The following is a 20,553-nucleotide window of genomic DNA, read 5'->3' as shown; positions in this document are numbered from 1 at the left end:
ATAATATGATTTGGGATCTAATTTGAAATTGGATGGCGTTTACAGACTAGGCTTCATAAGCATCACGCGATTGAATACATGGGACTACACACTACCGCAATTAATGGTTATGGTAGTCCAACTGAAACTGTTATTTTGAGCATGATTTTAATAGGATTATAGCTTACCATTCACTTCACTCGTGGACAGTGGGCTGGCTTAGGCCGTCATTCATCTTTCAGAAGGTTTGGTTCTCACTCTGAGGTCTGGATTAGGGCCAAAACCTAATTCTAGGCCATTAAGTTGAACAAAGCTCAAAGTAATGCAACTGCGACGGTTCGTAAAACCCGCATTGCTCTTCACCGTAGCAATTCGGGTTTTACGAACCGGCGTATCTTTCGTGCGTCGGTTCGTGAAACTCCTTTTTCTCAATTTCTCGATATTTCGAGTACCGTCGTTTTTTTCTTTCTTTGATAAAATTAAGAATAATTAATTTTGTGATCTAAAATTTTGGGATTTGGTAGAGTTTTGAAAGCACTTTCATTTGGTACCAATATCTCGATTTTGAAAATTTTGACCAAAATCGAAATAGCGTCAGTTCGTGAAAACGCCGACGAATAGAGATCAACACAAAGTGACTCACGTCTTCCAGTCCTCTTCTGTTTCCCAGATCTCGTAGACGGCATAGTTACAGGTCCCCTCATGGCCTCAAACATTCTCACACTGTAGCTGCCATTGTGTATTAGTGGAAACAACAGAAATACAATGCACGACATTACTGGGTAAATACTGTATACCTTTTGGAACATAATTTTATCAACATATAATAAACTTGATGTTGAAAAGATGAACTGAAATGTTTCCAATTAGTACCATATTGATGTACCGGTACTTGTTTCAGGTTTCTCTAGGTACTGCTATTACAGTTTGCCTACAATATATTTAGAGGCATATATATTGTAATTCTGCAAGGGGGAAAGCAATGATAAATGATGATGATGATGATGATGATAATCATGACTAGAAACATCATTTTCATTATTCAAGTAATAACAACAGTGATAATTCATCATGAAAATTTTATTATGATCACTACCATCACTATTTTATTATTCCTAATATTACTAGCTTTGAAAAAAACACACCAAATCACTATATTCCAAGTTTATCACAAAAGTAAAAAAACATTCACAATGGGGCATAAAGTCTTGACTTCCTAAACTTCATCTTTGAAACTTTAGTTTCAACACACACACACACACACACACGCACACACACAAATAAATAACAATAAAGAGGTAAAATTTGAACAACAATTTTCAAACAGTACAAGTACTTGACTAAGTTAGTACTTGACTGGATTAGGCATCCAGAATTCTGCTCTGTTGAAAGATAGGGATGGCTGTTTATATCACATATCTATATCCTCTGAGAATTGTTCATTCAGCTTATTCAATCTCATAACTTTCCATAAGAAACATCACATTCATAGAAGAAAAAAAAAAGAAATAAAGTCAATTTTCCTAACTCTGTCATTAGTATAATATTACTGAAGCACTTTCCATTCAAAATATCACACCAGTGGGAATCTAGCAATGAGGACACGATGTCTTACCTCACACATCCATCATCTCTTCCTGCTGCATCAACGTATGTCCTCAGGTTGTCACGGAAACTTCATATTCTTTTCCTCCTGTACGTACGGCGAACTACCTGCTGACAATGAATGCCTGTGGAGAGTAATCGTGATCGCGTGAATAACTGCAGTCAGCAACGCGCTGTCGTAATGATACTGACCTGTGTGACAGTAACTCTAATTGTTAGTCTCATGGGGGGGGGGGAACAACTAGCAATCTATATTTCATTATGAGTTACACATTACTCCAGGTTAGAAGGCATATAACCTTGTTTTTTATGATGTCTATGATGGTCCCCTTTATTTAAAAGCCACCGTAATGTGTAACGTTAACATTAGACAGCGTAAGCTGTGAGCGCGAGCAGAAACAACCACAACTAAGTCAACGTTGAATTCAATGCTTCCCCATGTCTCATTTAATTCAAATTTATGTGAGTGACTGGAAATGAGATACTAAGGAATCCCTGAAATTTTGGTGGAATTTGGTAGAGTGAAATTTGAGGTATATCTTCTTGCCTCTTAGATACGATATTGGCTTACTGCCAATACTGCATTACCATTTTACTACCGCCGGAATCTGTCTCTAAGAAGCCCATGACCGACGGCAACGAGAAGAGACAGATCTCAGACAAATTTCAATGGTCGCGCTCTGTACACGTAGTGCTCCTCTACAAGTCAGCGTGGATGTGTCTTCCTGGACATTTTGCTGACTAAACCATACAGATACAGATCTCATCGGTCGCTCTACGACAGTTTACCAACCTGGGGTTGCTGAGGCTGAGCCCGTAGTGCCGGTGCGGTGCCGGTGGTTGAGCCTGAGCCTATTTACAGCCTCAGGCTGTGGTCTATTTGCCCTTGGCCTGCTTGATATTTGGGTTGGAGACCGGGGGTGGTATTCTGTAAGCGCGATCCTTATTTCGATCCTAGGAGCGCGCGTAGGACAGAAAATAGGATACCCTTAGGACAGGCAAAATCGGTATTCTGTAAGCCTGTCCTAAGCCTATCCTAGGACAGTCATTTATGAATAATGAATATTAATGAGGAAAGACAGGACACGCCCGGCGCAGTATCTATAAGCCAATCATCTGGCTAATTTTACGCAATGCGCGCCCAAGATCTACATTGCTCAAACATGCGCTTCACGCAGCTCTACTGTGCGAGGAGTTAAAATGTATTGTCAGTCTAATTTTACAGTTAAGAATACAATTTTGATTATCAAAGCTTTAGCACGCACTTAGCCCACCATAATAGATGTGACCTTACGAGTTCCATTAATTAGCATTTAAGGTTTTTGCAGAAATTCGCTCAAATTTTGAACTTTTGGAGGATGTTGGGGTAAACTGGGATATCATCACTGCATGCCAAACTTCGCCCTTAATTCAAAGTTATTATAAAATATATAAGATTTTCCTAAATAAATATAAATAATAATAATAATAATAATAGATGCACTCACAGACACACACAACACATGCGCTCACATTATTCTATGATCGATATGCCTGTAATAATGTCTTGCTAATAGTTACTGTTTGTCCCACTTAAACCAAACCAATGTTCCACTTCTCCCAGGAAAAAAAAAACAATGATAACACAAATATGAGACTTATAGGAATATAGCGTAGCAACCCGTTATATGGCTGGCATCAAAAGTCTTTTGGTCCGATACATGTGTGCTCCATTCTAAATGTTAGAAAGTTATTCGAGAACCTTCATCAAATCACAATTTTTGTCCCACTTAATTCACCCCGCTAGCTCTCCCCTATCTGTATGGTAGTATAGACTAACATGCAGGGCAATGATAACAGAATAAATAAAGGAGATTACTGATAGATTAAACAAAGATATAAACATGGAGCTACTATAGCTCCATGATATCCTTGTATACGGGTGCTGATCGTTATTCCGAAGGTTCGCTATTCCAAAGGTTCGTTATTCCGAAGGTTCGTTAATCCGAAACACACAAATTCTCCATACCTAGAGGTTCGCTAATCCGAAAATGAAAAGGGGTTCGTTAATCCGAATATTTGTGGCGTTATTTCGAAGGTTCGTTATTCCGAAGATTTGTTAATTCGAAAATGAAATTTGGAATAACGAACCTTCGGAATAACGAATCTTCGGACTGGAAGAGCCTTCGGAATAACGAACCTTCGGAATAACGAGCTGTAACCGTATAAACACGTAAGTTTACATTTTGAAAAAAAAAATGCTAACCCATGCACATGGACTGTTAGGTCACCGGGTTGCGTCACACACTACGTACGTCTTAACAATAATGTGAGCGTATGGATCGTTGCGTTACTAGTACTTTACATGGCCGGCGGAACCGTGGGGGCCGTATGGGGGCTCAGGCCCCCACACCTTTTGGGCACCATACAAAGAAATACATAAGGTGTCATCACTTTGGGCCCCCACAATTTTTTTTTAACCCGCAAGTGCGTAAGTGGCACTACTATTAAATAGAAATAGATAGAGATCTTGAAGTGTGCGGAGCGCGGTAAGGTTATGTTTTTCCAATGTAGACTTTTTTTTTAATTCGCTTGTCAGCAGAAGAAACCCAGAAATGGAAAGGGTGAGAGGAGCTGAGGACCTTTTTTTATTTTTTTTTCTTGTTAGCTCATGAAACCCCACGCTTTTAAAACGTTCAGTCGACCCTGCTTTATTCTTCACGCGACCTAGAAGCACACTGCATACGTTTCTTTTTCTTTGGTTACTAGATCTTCATAGCAACGACTTCGAGGGTCACGTTATGTGGGCGGCAAAGGTAGGCTACTTGCACTGCGTCCGCATGACGTTCGGGCAGACGTTGAGCATAATAATAATGATAACAACAATAATGACAATAATAGTAATAATGATAATAATAATAATGATAATGATAATAATAATAATAATAACAATAATAATGACAATGATAATATTAATAATAATTATCATTATTACAATATTAATTATAATTATAATAGCTTTTGTTGTTATATTGTGTACATAATGTTTTTATTATTTCTTTTGTGCCGAATAAAATGAAGTGTGAATTGAATTGAAAATGGCGAACAAAACACAAATAAACACATACCAGCTAGATAAAGAATACAACTGTTTCGAACATTATAAACTGCAGTTTTAGAATCCTCAGTATGAGAGGAACAGATAACTCTGTTATAACGATTCATGTATTTATTTTCTTGTTCACGAACATATAAAATAAGAGACAGTGGGTCGTCAGCAGGCCTATATACGCAATAGCCCGGCATAATCGCCAGAGAAAGATTGCCTAGAGGCTATCCTTACTTTTGCTCCTAAACTTGATCCTACTTGTGCTTACAGAATACCACTTTTCTTAAGATCTCATTAACATCTAATTACATCTAATTAACATATTAAGTTACGCCCCTATCCTAAACTGGGAGAGAAATAAGGATCCCTGACGTCACTATCCTATTTCTCCTCCTACGCGCGGTGTTACAGAATACCAATCGCGCATTTAGGAGCGAGAGCTGTCCTAGGATCCTTACAGAATACCACCCCAGATCGTCATGGCAGGCGCTGCCGTAACTATTGACCGATTCGGGTTCATTGAGGGCAGCAGACATTTTACGGCACAGGGCGCAGCCATAGTGGGTGTATCAGCCGACCCCCCCCCCCCCTGCTCTCCCCCACCCCGGGGCAACATGTTTACACGCACTTGTAACAAAGGTTCGCGCACTAAGCAAGCATTCGCGCACTCAGTACGAGACGCCTATTGGCTAAAGCAGTTTTTCATTCTGCGCGCGTGCTAATGTAGGGAGAGGGGTGGGGGAGTGCGGAGGGGGGGGGGGGGGGGTCGGCTGATACACCCACTATGGCTGCGCCCATGACAGAAATACACATAGCGCGTCACAGAATCGGTCAATACACAGCCCAGTCGCTGTACGTAGGATATTCGCACAGCGTACTCCGTCTGGTCGGGCTAACGCTGCCGCTGATGTAACCCCCGCGCGGGGCGGCCGGGCGCTGTACCAAGCACTAAGCAAGCATTCGCGCACTCAGTACGAGACGCCTATTGGCTAAAGCAGTTTTTCATTCTGCGCGCGTGCTAATGTAGGGAGAGGGGTGGGGGAGTGCGGAGGGGGGGGGGGGGTCGGCTGATACACCCACTATGGCTGCGCCCATGCCAAAAATACACATAGCGCGTCACAGAATCGGTCAATACACAGCCCAGTCGCTGTACGTAGGATATTCGCACAGCGTACTCCGTCTGGTCGGGCTAACGCTGCCGCTGATGTAACCCCCGCGCGGGGCGGCCGGGCGCTGTACAGGTAACGTGTTGGGGTCGCTGCTGCGGTTACCGCTGATGTTGCTCTGCTCGTGCTAACTTAGTCTCCAAGTATGTCCACGACCGGGCGACCTGATCCCGATCGATCTCGCGCTCGTCATCTCACTGGCAATGGCGGAGCTGAATCTCTTGCATAACGCCATCGAGATCATTCCTACTCCCACTTTCAGAAGAGACAGACATCAAAATCGCTAATGCTTTGTATAATAGCGCGCGTACCGACGCGCGAGCGTCTAGCTCTCACCGCACGGTACGGGCTAGCAAGCGCGCGCGGATGTGCATGCGCATGCAATTTGCAGATTGATGGTGCATACCACAGTGTACACGCAACGACATGTGCAGTGTAAGCTTGCGCTGCGCTGTATTTTCATCGAATGACTTTTTATTTTCATGGAATGATTTTTTGTTCATGGAATGGTTTTTTGTTCATCGAATGATTTCTTGTAAGTAAAGAACGCCATATAGGTGTAAAACACTTTTTGTCAAATATATCTTGGGTCTAATATATTTTTGGTGAAATATATATTTTTTGTCGAATATATTTTGGTCAAATATGATTTTTGGTCAAATATATTTTTTGTCAAATATATTTTGGATCAAACATAGTTGGTGTCAAATATATTTTTGATCAAATATATTTTTGTGAAATATATTTTTGGTGAAACATATTTTTTGTCAAATATATATTTTGTCGAATATATTTCGGTCAAACCTTCATATTTTCTTGTCAAATATATATTTTGTGTGAATATATATTTTATGAAATATATATTTTATCGAACATATTTTTGTGGAATGAAATTTAAATTGATGAAATGGTTTTTTAGTTGGTGTCGAACATAATTATTTGATTCCCTTCTGGCGTGCCATAACATGAAATACAAAAAAAAAAAAATAGCGGGGAGTAAATAATTATTACACATAATCCTAAGTTGTTCTAACATAAGTAAAAGTAAGTCATTCCATAACTTCTTTGGATTATAGAAGCAAACAACAAATTTGTATTGCAACTGATTGACAGATTGCCCCTACATCGGGGTAAATAAGCACTGAATTGATCAGTGTTTTAGTAGTAGCCATGATCAAAATCATGCACGTACATACTCGAGCAGGATTCGAACCTACGACCTCCTGATCACCGGACATTTACGTCGATGTAGGGCAATTTGTCAATCAATTGCAATGAAAACATCTCGACGGAAGAATTTCACGAATTTATATATGAAAATATGAAATAATGCGGAGGGCTTTCTTTTGCAGTGATAAGATTCTATTCAGGAGCATCTGATGAGTATTTTCCCGAGATAAGATTCCATAATTAAGGTAAGGCAATATCAGAGAGGAGTACAACAAATATACGTGATGACTTTTGAGCGCAGTGAAATTCCATCTGTCTATGACGCCTACACAACGAAATAATTTTACAAATATAACAAGTACTTTTCAAGATGATAGTTTATTGGATCTGCAATTATATCCAGAAATGTGAACAAAGATAAACTTTCTAAATTATAATCCTCCAGAACTCGCTCTGGACAAAACAATAACAAAAGAAATAAAAAAATCCACAGCTTTGCTGAAAAATAACTAATCATTTCATTTTTTTTTTAAATAACGCTGTATAATTTTGACTGACCCGATAAGTCACTTTCCCCCTTATTTTTTTTCAACTTTTTGAACAAGAACATCCATATCATTTTGGTCACTACTAATACATTTGTAGCATCGGCAAAATCTTTAAACGGAAGTACTTCAGATTCAGAAGAAACATGATAGGGCAATTTGTCAATCAGTTGCAATGAAAACATCTCGACGGAAGAAAATCGGTGGTCTAGTGGAGATGACGCCTGTCCGGTGATCAGGAGGTCGTAGGTTCGAATCCTGCTCGAGTATGTACGCCCATGATTTTTTATCATGGCTACTACTAAAACACTGATCAATTCAGTACTTATTTACGTCGATGTAGGGCAATTTGTCAATCAGTTGCAATGAAAGCTAATGAAAACATCTCGACGGAAGAAAATCATGAATTTGAATAACAAAGCAGTACCCGCTGCATGCTATAAGGATTAGAACCAACACTTGCTGTCGGGCGAAAGCTCGGTGGTCTAGTGGAGATGACGCCTGTCCGGTGATCAGGAGGTCGTAGGTTCGAATCCTGCTCGAGTATGTACGCCCATGATTTTTTATCATGGCTACTACTAAAACACTGATCAATTAAGTACTTATTTACGTCGACGTAGGGCAATTTGTCAATCAGTTGCAATGAAAACATCTCGACGGAAGAAAATCATGAATTTGAATAACAAAGCAGTACCCGCTGCATGCTATAAGGATTAGAACCAACACTTGCTGTCGGGCGAAAGCTCGGTGGTCTAGTGGAGATGACGCCTGTCCGGTGATCAGGAGGTCGTAGGTTCGAATCCTGCTCGAGTATGTACGCCCATGATTTTTTATCATGGCTACTACTAAAACACTGATCAATTCAGTACTTATTTACGTCGATGTAGGGCAATTTGTCAATCAGTTGCAATGAAAACATCTCGACGGAAGAAAATCATGAATTTGAATAACAAAGCAGTACCCGCTGCATGCTATAAGGATTAGAACCAACACTTGCTGTCGGGCGAAAGCTCGGTGGTCTAGTGGAGATGACGCCTGTCCGGTGATCAGGAGGTCGTAGGTTCGAATCCTGCTCGAGTATGTACGCCCATGATTTTTTTTTTATCATGGCTACTACTAAAACACTGATCAATTCAGTACTTATTTACGTCGATGTAGGGCAATTTGTCAATCAGTTGCAACGAAACATGATTAATATATTACTATTAATTACAATGGCTCTAAAAGAGTTCCTTGTCGAACATCAAACTCAATATTTCTTTTTGATGATGAATTTTCTGCAATTATTGAAATAAACTGATTTCTGTTAACTGGATAACTCTTTAACCACTCTTAACGCCTTCGCGCAAATTCCATAGTGCACTGAAATTAAACGTTCTAATCAATTGTATCGAAGGCCTTGGTGAAGTCATGAAATGTGACCCTGCATCACAAAACGAACAAAGAGTCGCCAGATACATGTATATGTTTTTCGTTGAGGGCAGATTCTTAAAGAGCAGACTCTTAGCTTTAAAATGATGTATGATTCAACTCAAATGGACTCCCCCAACCTATCTAACTACTAGAAAGAAAGCACACAATCTGTAAATGTGTGAACTGAGAAAAGAGGCTCTGAAGTGCAGGGTCTATTCAAGCGCTTAATCTTTACCAAGCCGTGGGAGCTGTGCAATAAAAGGGAAATAAAAAAAAAAGAACAGGAAGTAAACCACCGGGGAAAAAATGAAGGGATCACCAGATTAAATTGAAATTCAGCAGGGTTTATCAACACATTCCGTCCATGATAAAATGCTAACTTTCAAAGCAGCAGAGCTATCCTTTCAAAAGTTATTTGACTTTAAAGTGAAGAGTGTGTAAAGGATTTCAAGAAATGAAAAGGGAACTCTAAGATTTACCTGATCATTCTATTGCCCCCCCCCCATGAGATGCAGAAAAACTGCTACAAACACACTTTCCCATTCATGTTAAGATCCCAAACTTAATGAATGATGGAGAAGAAATCTAGCTCTTTCAGAAAATATTAAAAACTCAAGATTTCAACATTTGTGTGTGTGTGTGTGTGTGTGTGTGTCCTCACGTAAAATCAAGGGGTGCGACTTTGTGTTCGTTTTGTGATGCACGGTCACAAATGATAGTGGTTTCCAATTCCATTATCTGCTTTGTCAACAAAATTAGGAACTGCGACCGGCAGTTTTACAAGCGTTAGAGTATTTATGTAAAGGCCCCATTATATTTTTTTCATTCCGTTGGGACAACTTTACATCATGATATCGCCATTTGTGTTCGGTATGTTCTGTTATTTTTTCTTCTTCTCTCTCTCTCTCTCTCTCTCTCTCTCTTTAAACCAAGGATATGGTTGCATATATTTTGCATTTTTACTTGCTGTATTGCTGTCAATTATTTTGTAATTTCTTTGAGAAAATGAATAATATGAACAAGAATTGAGCTGAACTGAGCTGAATTTATTCACCCTTATAGGAAAATACTTATATTGGAATGTCAATTTTGTGGCCGCCATGTCGGATGCCTCAAAGGCCTCATGATGCAAGATTTGCTTTATCCAGGTTCGGATTTAGCATTCGGCTTGAGAAAGGGTTGGAGCATCAATTCATTTTCTATTGTTCAGGAAAAAAAATTAGAAAAGGAAGAAACATTTCCCTCCACGTTGAATATCTAAAAAGTCTTAGAGGCGCAAGAATAACACCATCCAGATTCAGATTCAGTACTCATGACATAAAGGGTGAAACTATCAGGTCTTTCGTATCTTTCATCATAGGGAATCAACACTTACGAATTAGGTCTAATTAACTTTTTTTTTTTCACTTTTTCACCATTTATGAGGAAAAGGGAATATCAGATTTTGGCGGCCATATCTGAGGCCATCTTGAATGTCTCACATCACTCAAGGATGTGTAAGAGTTACAGCATTCAAATTGAGATTTGGCACTTTCGAAATAGGGGAAAAGATCATAACCATTGGGAGAACGCTAATAGTCAAAACTTTCTACAAAGATTGCATCCGGCAATCTTTACGGCCTAAACAAGTATTTTAGAGCTATTAGTTCACCCTGTGACGATGACTTCGATTGCGTTTTGAACTTGTACCGAACTACTTTCAACACAACTATTACCTTTATAGTTCGATTGATGAACTAGTCTTTTGAATTCATAATCGACATTCGTAATCGTAAGCATACAGTAACAAAATACTGTCAATAACAGTTGGAAAATGCAAATGCTATAATAATAGCGCGAAATACACGAGTAACGATCATCTTCATACATTCTAATTCCCAAGTGATGTCGCTTCGAAAATGACACATGGTTTGACTACTGCTTCAAGCAAAGAAAAGGAAAAGGAATGGGATATACTTCTAATGATAATATCACGCCGTACAAGGCATTCCACTGTATTCGGTAATGTCGGTTACGTTTTTGTGCGCTTTACATACGGAAAATAAAAGGCAGATAGATGCTATTAAATCCTAACACAACACATTCAAAATGATTTTTTTTTTTTGAAATAGACCCTGTACAATGTAATGTTTTAGTATTCGGTTTGAAACTTTAAATTTGCGAGTCCTTTATAACGTTATATGGGTTATTACATTACCAAGCAAAAAGTACAGTACTTTAAGGATTCAGATTTGCTCAGAAGATTAACAATGCTATCTTTGGCAATAGTTTGCAACAGAGACAATCCGCGTCAACAGATATATAATGTAATTCTGTTTTCATAAATAGAAAGGAAAACGTAAATAAGTCAACTTTATAACTTCAATTAGCTTTCTCACCAACTGAACTTGATTTGATCTGCCGTGCATGATATCGCTGTGTGTTCGTTTAATTCTATGATATTGTTGAATTTGATATTGTTTAATTGGCACGCGTGTTTTTTTTTTTCTTTATGCAGAATATTTCAGGTAAGTATAATTCATTGAAGCTAATAATGTTTGTACATAATATGACGTGTTCGTTGTTTTGTATTTTCATTTTTATAATATATCACGTGTCCATTATCTGATTATGACTACGAAAATATGACAACTGTTTAAATGCGGAGTATGTACTGGAACACTAATGTCTCCCACCAGTATAGACAAACTAATTTCTAGTCGTCTATCCCCGCTTGAAATGGAAATGAAATTACACACAAAAAAAAAGAAGAAAGAAAACGAAGTTCAATTTTCATCAGCTTTCAACCGTTTTGTTTAGTGCCTGATACATGTAATGGACCAAATTCTTTAGCGCATAAGCAATCACACAACTTTTGGGAATAAATGTATGTCTTAATGATTGTATCTTATGGAAGAAAACTCGTCTCCCCACCTGAATTTTAGCTTCTTATTTTTAAAGCTTACGGGAAAGAAATAGTTGAACATCAATCGCAATCATAAAGAGAAGCCACATCCTTAAAAATAAACACAGGAGTACTGAGACGCACTACGAAATAAAAACTGGTCTTTTATCACTATTGACAACGTATGACAATGAAATGCTTCCTTCTGTTGGGGGGGGGGGGTTATTGATTACTCTGAAGGTTCGTAGATCACAAAATTTATATGGTTCGCTATTAGCTTAGGTTCGTTAAGAAAAAAAAAATAAACAGATAAATGCGTTCCTTTTCCGGTGGTTCCTTTACCCGAAAGTAATCAAGCAATCACTTATTTCAGTATAAGATTTGTGAATACAAAACGAAACGAGGACGGCCTTTCAAGTATTAATTCCGAATATAATTGTAAATATGATTATCGGTCTATACTCAACTTCTCAAATGCAGAAAGATTACAACTGTAAATGTGGTGTTCTGTAAATAAATAAATAAATAAATAAATAAATAAATCAAGATAGGTTTAGGCTACAAGTTAATGGTTCTTTATATGCTATGGTATCACAAAAGTGACCGAGAATAAGAAGTACTATAATTTGAAATCAGTATGATACAATCATAATTATAAAAAAAAAAAAACATGAAGCTGTCAGACCTATACATCAACATTTGCTTCTGATACGTATAGTATAAATTATGTGCAGCTTTGGCAAGCGCGATAAAAGCGATAAATAATGTGGACGCAACGCCTGTAAGGGAAATGTGCCTAATATGGCGGGAAGTCAGAATGTTACGGCTGTATACAGCTGCAGCAGAGCAGGCACGAAAGCAGTCGTTGATGCTCTGCAACATTACGACCATGTGCATTATTAGAGGGCTTTTAGTACACACAAAGAACACGATCTGAAAAGACGACTATCGTTAATTAACTTCATTAACTTTCTCTACTGATGCTGTCTTTTGAATCCCCGCCTACAATGGGTTCTCAGGTTCTATTCACTCTAGTAGTCCATGGGCCAGGCCAGATATTGGTACCATCTGAGGTGGCAATACCTTTTTGGTGTCATTTTGTTTGTCGGGCATAGATATGCCTATCAAGCTTTGATAGCATTTCCAAATGAGTAGCTTAATCAAAGTAAATGAATTTTAAACCAATTTGGTCTCGTTGTTATATCCCTCTACTTCTGAATCGAGACCAACCGCTATAAAAAGAAGAGCGCTGTCTTCGGTATGTTCACATGATTGTGTTCTGTTGTAAACGCGGTGCGCTTAGTCTTTTTTCAAGGCAGCGAAGGGAATATCCAAGGGTTATGATGTCCACGGCGCTTAGTCTAATATTCAAGACGGCGAAGGGAATATCCAAAGCTTATAATACAGTGTATATCCCTTTATCTAAAACAAACAACAACAACAAAGCAATTTCTCGTCGATTTTAGCGTATTTTTCAACTATTTATCATTTTCCGCTGAAAACGCAACGGTGAAAAAGCTAATACCATGCCAATGTCGCTTTATTTCCATTCAACAATGAAAGATTATGCAAAAACAATGTACCGGTACACTACAATACATTATAGTTAATAATGTTGTAAATGAACAGAGTGATTTTTGTTTATAACTGATGTATTTGTTGAGAGGGTGGTATAAAAACAGTATAGATAATCCCTTTTATTAGGAACTTTAGATATGATAACGGTACATTGTTCTAGACAAAGACTAAGCGCACCGCGTGACAGCTGTGGACATCATAACCCTTTAGATATTCCCTTTGCTGCCTTGAATAAAGACTAAGCGCACCGCGTTTACAACAGAACACCTGTGGACATACAGAAGGCAGTGCTCTTCTTTGTATAGCGTTAGTTTCGATTCAGAAGTATAGGGATTTAAAAACGAGACCAAATTGGTTAAAAATTCATTTATTATGACTAAGCTACTCATTTGAAAATGCTATCATAGCTTGATAAGCGTATCTATGTCTGACAAACAAAATGACACCAAAAAGGTTTTGCCACCTCGAGTGGTACTAACAACCCATTTTTCGGCTCTTGGCCCATGGACTATAGGTATTGGTACTTGCTAAACGCATCTCCTTTAGTTTCCATTGACAACAACATGGGAGGAGAATGGAAGCGATCAAGGCCCTCGCTAAAAGACGCTTGTTGTAATACGCATTGCGTGCCTTTCTTTCTACTGTTTCCTATTGTTTGTGAGTTAAAAACTTGCGGCAACTAAGTCACCGCAGCCGACACACGACGCTTACCGACTCATTCATGCGGCGGCAGCGGCACGGACACAAACGCACTTCAGTTTACATTCGGGCTGCCGTATTGGTTAGAATAATTAATGATAGACCTGTCCTGCGATTGGGTCATTATCTTACTCATCCAAGCTATCGTCGTATACGGTAGTGCGTGCGATTGAGCGTAAACGCCGTCGCTAAGCAGGACTGTTGTATTGTTTCGTCCCGTGAAAGAAACAGGTTGTTAGCTTGAACATAGGCCGAACTTGTTATCATTAATATTGGCCTTTTAAATAGTTCAATTTCATATCGAAATTCCGAGCTAAAACGGTGCAGTATTTATGGTAACGCGTAAACAAGGAAATGTGCTGAAGTGCCGAAAACTGTAACTACGACCAGCAGCCTCATACGCATCTACGCTGCCCCATACGCATCTACGCTGTGCGTGTGGGGCTGCCAGTCGCAGTTACGAAAACTGGCACCCTAGCTGTATATACCACAACAGCGTAATTCAAATCATTTTGACTGAGTGAGGATGACAATAAATGTGTGTAATATATATATATATATATATATATATATATATATATATATATATATATCATACATAATGTATATGGTTGGAAATAAAAGAAATATGGATATATAATGATAGAATTTAATCTTTTTTAAATGAATATTAATGATTGAATCATAGGGAAATATAGATATTATATAGTCTGGCAAAAATAGTCAAAATTATGACTAATTGCCATTAAACCTAAAACAACAACAACAACCCATCATTCTTTCTTAACCCGTTTGTGTCTCGAGTATACTCGGGCTGACGTTTTCCAGGCTGTGGACTAGACCCGAGTATACTCGGGCTGAGCGAGTGAAAGAAAACGCTTTTTTAAACTTAGAATTTCACCAACAATTCGATGCCTATGTTAAAAATGAATTATATTTTCTGGGACTACATACATCAAAGTTGCCATCTGTGTACATTTTGTGATGATTGGTCATACATCATGTCTATAAACAAGCAAAATATCGGCAAACATGAGTGAAATTTTCACGACATTCAGACCTTTGCAACGGTTGGGAAACTAACCAATGACGAGCAACTATCCGCACGCTCTCGCGATCTCATTTGCATCGTTATGCAAATTGCCACACTCGAGTGAAAAACGTTCGTGCGGCGGTCAAGAGCATTGTGTGCACGCACCTACCTTATTAGCACACAATTACATGATAAAGAATTGTGGCATACTACGTCGTATATATCAGTAATGTTACGGATTTTCTATGAAAGCCATCTCAGCACGGCGACCTGCTTACCATACTGGCATGAAATGTTGGCCTTCTTCTGCTGCCGAATCCTGGGATTTACCAAAACTCGGCAAATTGCATAAAGTCAAAAGTAAAATCTTTAGCGTGTCCCTGCATGTTGTGTTGATGTTTTTGTTTTTGTGTGTTATCATGACAGCAATGTTACTTATAGTTGTTTGAAGGGTTTTACCGTCATGAATAATATTCTGATTATGTTATAAAATCGTAAAAAAAAAGACAACTTGGCCCGGAACAAACCTAGTACAGGATGTATGGCATACAAACAACGCCGTCGATTGTGCTACTTCATCGAAGTCGTATATTCATTATGGCGTAACACAGCGTCACATGTGCACTTGTTTTGGGCGAAAATATTTTGAATAGAGCTGCTGGCAATTTGAGTATCAGGTTACATTGTATCTATATGAATAGACTGGATGCAGATACAAAAACACTCCTAGATAGACCCTCTCTTTGACGCAATCTAAAAGGGCAGGGGATTAAGAGCATAATAGAGAAGGTCATAGGTCAATTACTGGCAGTCTCTTTTTTTTTCTGTACCGGTCCATATAGAATGGATGTTAGTGACGTGCTTCGGATGTATTACGTAACCATAACTTTATGGTTGTTGGGAATCGAATGTGCAAGTTCTCATGTGCAAGTTCCAAACATTTATCTATTATAGAAATTAAAATACAACGAAATACGCTGCAATAAAGCGAATAAACAAGACACATCGCACAAATTTTCTCTCATACGCTTCTAGCATTTGGAGAAATTGTCTATGAAAATAACGATCGGTATTTGATATCTGCAACAGTTAAAAAAAGTATATTAGATAAAATTATATCCCATATTACGTTGAAAGTGACAATAGTGATTTCGTCTGTGTAGTCTGTTTCTATATTTTTGTATGAATTCTTTATAATATGCTTCTTTTCAGCCGCAGTCGCTCGATAAATTATTCAAAATGTTTAGAAATCTGGGTCTTTAGTTCATTTGTTTCGTAAGTTTATAAGTCTAAATGATTTTGCAATCATTGAGTTGCAAGGATATTAGCCATACGCGAGTGGTTGTAGTTCAATCCATTTTCAGTCAATCGGATATGACAACTTATGCAAAAGTATCTATTTTTTATTCAAATTTGTAGAAAGCGGTCAAAATTTGCAAAGCGCTTATTCAATTCTGCGAAAGACCGAGATGTGATTATGGAGCCCTTGTGTAACACTCGACTTCTTGAGAGTAAGGTATTTCGAGCAGTAAAAGTACGAAATTAACTTCTTTTTAACTGATGTAAATAATGTTTTATCGCTATTACTAAAGTGGTTTAAGCACTTATTGTGCATGTGTCTTCTTTCTATCTCTGAATTTAGGTACATGTTTTCATTCGAATTATATGAAGTTCATGAAATCGCGTTGCCGCATTTTCATATTCATAAACGATTGCAGCAAATGCTTGTTTGCTTTATAAATTATGCATAGTGAATGAGAAAAGTACTTTATTTTCTGCCTTTTATCGGGGGATGATTGATACACACAATGAAATAAATATTGATTTACACTCTTGACAGAAGAGAAGATAATTTCATGGGAAGTAGCCGTTTGCTATGAGAGATCACAGAATGTCGGGAGAAATGTTTTAATTTCAACAAGCATGTTGTCTTTTCGTTATTTTCTGAAGTGTTGTATCGATGTTAAGCCTTTAAGCCTGTGTGGCACGTGTTCACCATTCTTCCATGGTCATGCCGACTTCTTCATCTTCCAGGTGGCAATCCATTTGTTGCTAAATTGAGTGCACTTCTCTGACGAACTCGGAAATGCTCACCTTCGACTCTGTTTGAAAAAAACAAACAAACAAAAACAAAACCACTCTCTCATATAGAGACGAAAGTAAGTTCTCGATTGGCATTCTAATAGTCCATGGGCCAGGCCAGATATTGGTACCACCTGAGGTGGCAAAACCTTTTTGGTGTCATTTTGTTTGTCGGGCATAGATATGCTTGTCAAGCTATGACAGCATTTCCAAATGAGTAGCTTAGTCATAATAAATGAATTTTTAACCAATTTGGTCTCGTTGTTATATCCCTATACTTCTGAATCGAAACTAACCGCTATACAAAGAGGAGCGCTGTTCTCTGTATGTTCCGTAGAGCTGCAAAATGCAGCTCTATGGTATGTTCACAAGTATTCTGCTGTAAACGCGGTGCGCTTAGTCTTCATTCTAGACGGCGAAGGGAATATCCAAAGCTTATGATACAGTGTATATCCTTTTATCTGAAAACAACAACAACAACCAAAAAAAAAAAAAAAGATTCCTCTTGAATTTTACCGTATTTTGCAATTATTTATCATTTTCCGGCAAAAACGCAAGTGTGAAAACGCTAACACCACACCGATGTCGCTTTATTTTCATCCAACAAAAAAGGATAATGCAAAAACAATGTACCGGTACACTACAATACATTATAATGAATAATATTGTAAATAAACAGAGTGATTTTCGTTTAAAATTGATTTATTTGTTTAGAGGGTAGTATAAAAATAGTATAGATGATCCCTTTTATGAGGAACTTTAGATATGATAACGGTACATTGGTCCAGATAAAGACTAAGCGCACCGCGTGACAGCTGTGGACATCAATACCCTTTGGATATTCCCTTCGCTGCCTTGAATAAAGACTAAGCGAATCGCGTTTACAACAGAACACCTGTGGACATAAGGAAGACAGTGCTTTTCTTTGTATAGCGGTTAGTTTCGATTCAGAAGTATAGGGATATAAAAACGAGACCAAATTGGTTTTAAAAAATCATTTTTTATGACTAAGCTACTCATTTGGAAATGCTATCATAGCTTGATAAGCATATCTCTGCCCGACAAACAAACTGACACCAAAAAGGTTTTGCCATCTCAGGTGGTACCAACAGATACAGATATTTTGCCCGTATATACAATCTAAAACGATATTGCCATAACATAGATAGGCAAACCTGACCGGATGTAACATTATATTTCGATTGCTAAAGTGTGATCGGATTACCATCCATCAAAAAGAATTTAGAAGACCATCATATTTCTCCCCCACCCTCTTTGATCTCTCTCCCTTATGGCAAGCCATATTACTTTTTAAAAAGATTTTCTGATATCACGAATTCCCTTTCGTGATATCAAAAATTCGAATTTCTGATATCACGAATTCAATTTTTGATATCACAAATACCCATTGGTTTATCACGTAAAACCAATTTTTGATATCACGAAATCGAATTAGTGATATCAAAAATTCAATTCGTGATATCACGAATTCAATTCGAGATATCACGAATTCACATTCTTGATATCAAGAAATACATTTTGTGATATCACTAATTCCAATTTGTGATATCATTAATTCACATGGAATTTCAGCACATATCTTTCGCAAAGAAATTATTTGATTTCGAGCATTAGTTTTGCGCTGAAATTCAACCGTAAATTCTAGCGTTTGTTGAGGGCAGAAATACACAGGGAATTCGAGCTTTAGTTCAGTGCAGAAAACCAACAGGAATTTGAGCGTTAGTTGAGCGCAGAAATACACACGGAATTCGAGCATTAGTTTTGCGCTGAAATTCAACTGTGAATTCGAGCGTTAGTTGAGCGCAGAAATACACAGGGAATTCGAGCATTAGTTTTGCGCTGAAATTCAGCTGTGAATTCGAGCGTTAGTTGAGCGCAGAAATACACACGGAATTCGAGCATTAGTTTTGCGCTGAAATTCAACTGTGAATTCCAGCGTTAGTTGAGCGCAGAAATACACAGGGAATTCGAGCATTAGTTTTGCGCGGAAATCCAACTATGAATTCGAGCGTTAGTTGAGCGCAGAAATACACAGGGAATTTGAGCATTAGTTTTGCGCAGAAATTCAACAATGAATTTGAGCGTTAGTTGAGCGCAGAAATACACTGTGAATTCGAGCATTAGTTTAGCGCAGATATTCCTATGGAATTTCAGGTGTTATCTTTTCATAGTATATAACGATAGTTACAAAAAAAAAAAAAAACCTAAATGAAGAGTTTAGGCAACTCGTCTTCATTTAAAGTGATTAGGAATTGGTTTTAAGAGAATCGATGAAATTAAATCGTTTAGCAACATATCTAAAATGCCATTATTGATATGTTGTCAATTACTTCAAAGTCATTATTATATTATTTTTTTTTCTCCATTTCTCGCCACTGATTTGGCAGAGACTGGTTGACTTACAACTTTTGTTTGCGTTTCTCTTTACTCTGTCATGTGAAAGATACTCTCTCCCGACCTCCCCCTGTTACTCCTCCGAGTTAATAAGAGAGATTTCTCATTGCGCATATTAACAAAATTGAAGTCCTTCGTACCACTGCTTTTTTCTTACTACAAATTCTAACTGTTTGTTTGCCATGCATACTGCTGCATAAACTCCTCATAAGATCTGGATATCTTCACTCTTCTTGATCTGGTCTGAAGACTTTTGGGCTTGTGCATTCCAGTTTTGTTCTCCCCCGTTTTGGTTCTTGAATAAACTTGCCTATATGATTACACTTTAAATTATTTTACAAAATCATAAACATATTGGGGCAGGCAAACTGTACACCCAACACTGTCGGTCTTAATGGTTACACCCCTTTGTTCCGGAGGACTGATTTTGAGGAGTGAGAAAATGTCTTTAGGAGAAACACGTTGCTTTATGTGACCACCAGCCGACACCAGTGGTGGACATTAAATTGGCAAGTTTACGACTCCCTCTCGCACCCCGCATGACTCACAGTCTCTCTCTCTTATTCTCCGCTGCTGACATACACAGACCAGAGGGTTGATTGCCCTCGGTCGGTCCTCCGCAATACAAACACAATCATGGTATATGCTTTTATAACACACATACACATACAACCATACATAATTATCATCGATTTGGTGGAAGAGTCTTATTGTAAAGGGGATTACCACATGAAAAATGTATCATAATTAACAATAATGTGGTAATAGATGACAATTTGAGGACCAAAACGATGAATTAATGTAGGCCCTAAGTGAACATATAGTATCATTGAATTCATGATAACATGTTGCAAAACAATTGATTTGTATCAATAATTCATCGAATATACCTTGAC

General features: G+C 38.1%; 1 long non-coding RNA gene across 1 annotated transcript in view; it reads right to left on the bottom strand.

Moving 5' to 3' along the window:
* Positions 1-618: 618 nt before the first annotated feature.
* The window catches only part of LOC140227485 (uncharacterized), a 45,449-nt gene continuing 25,514 nt past the window's right edge, over positions 619-20,553 (bottom strand). Inside the window, exons 2-3 of the long non-coding RNA XR_011901051.1 lie at positions 1,595-1,709; positions 619-708 (exon numbers count right to left, since the gene is read on the bottom strand). This is a non-coding gene — a long non-coding RNA (uncharacterized lncRNA). The remainder of the gene's footprint in view (positions 709-1,594; positions 1,710-20,553) is intronic.

The sequence above is a fragment of the Diadema setosum genome, chromosome 4, assembly GCF_964275005.1.
Source record: "Diadema setosum chromosome 4, eeDiaSeto1, whole genome shotgun sequence".
Classification (NCBI taxonomy): domain Eukaryota; kingdom Metazoa; phylum Echinodermata; class Echinoidea; order Diadematoida; family Diadematidae; genus Diadema; species Diadema setosum.
The sequence above is the reverse complement of the archived record's forward strand: the minus strand, read 5'-3'. Positions and strand labels throughout refer to the sequence as shown.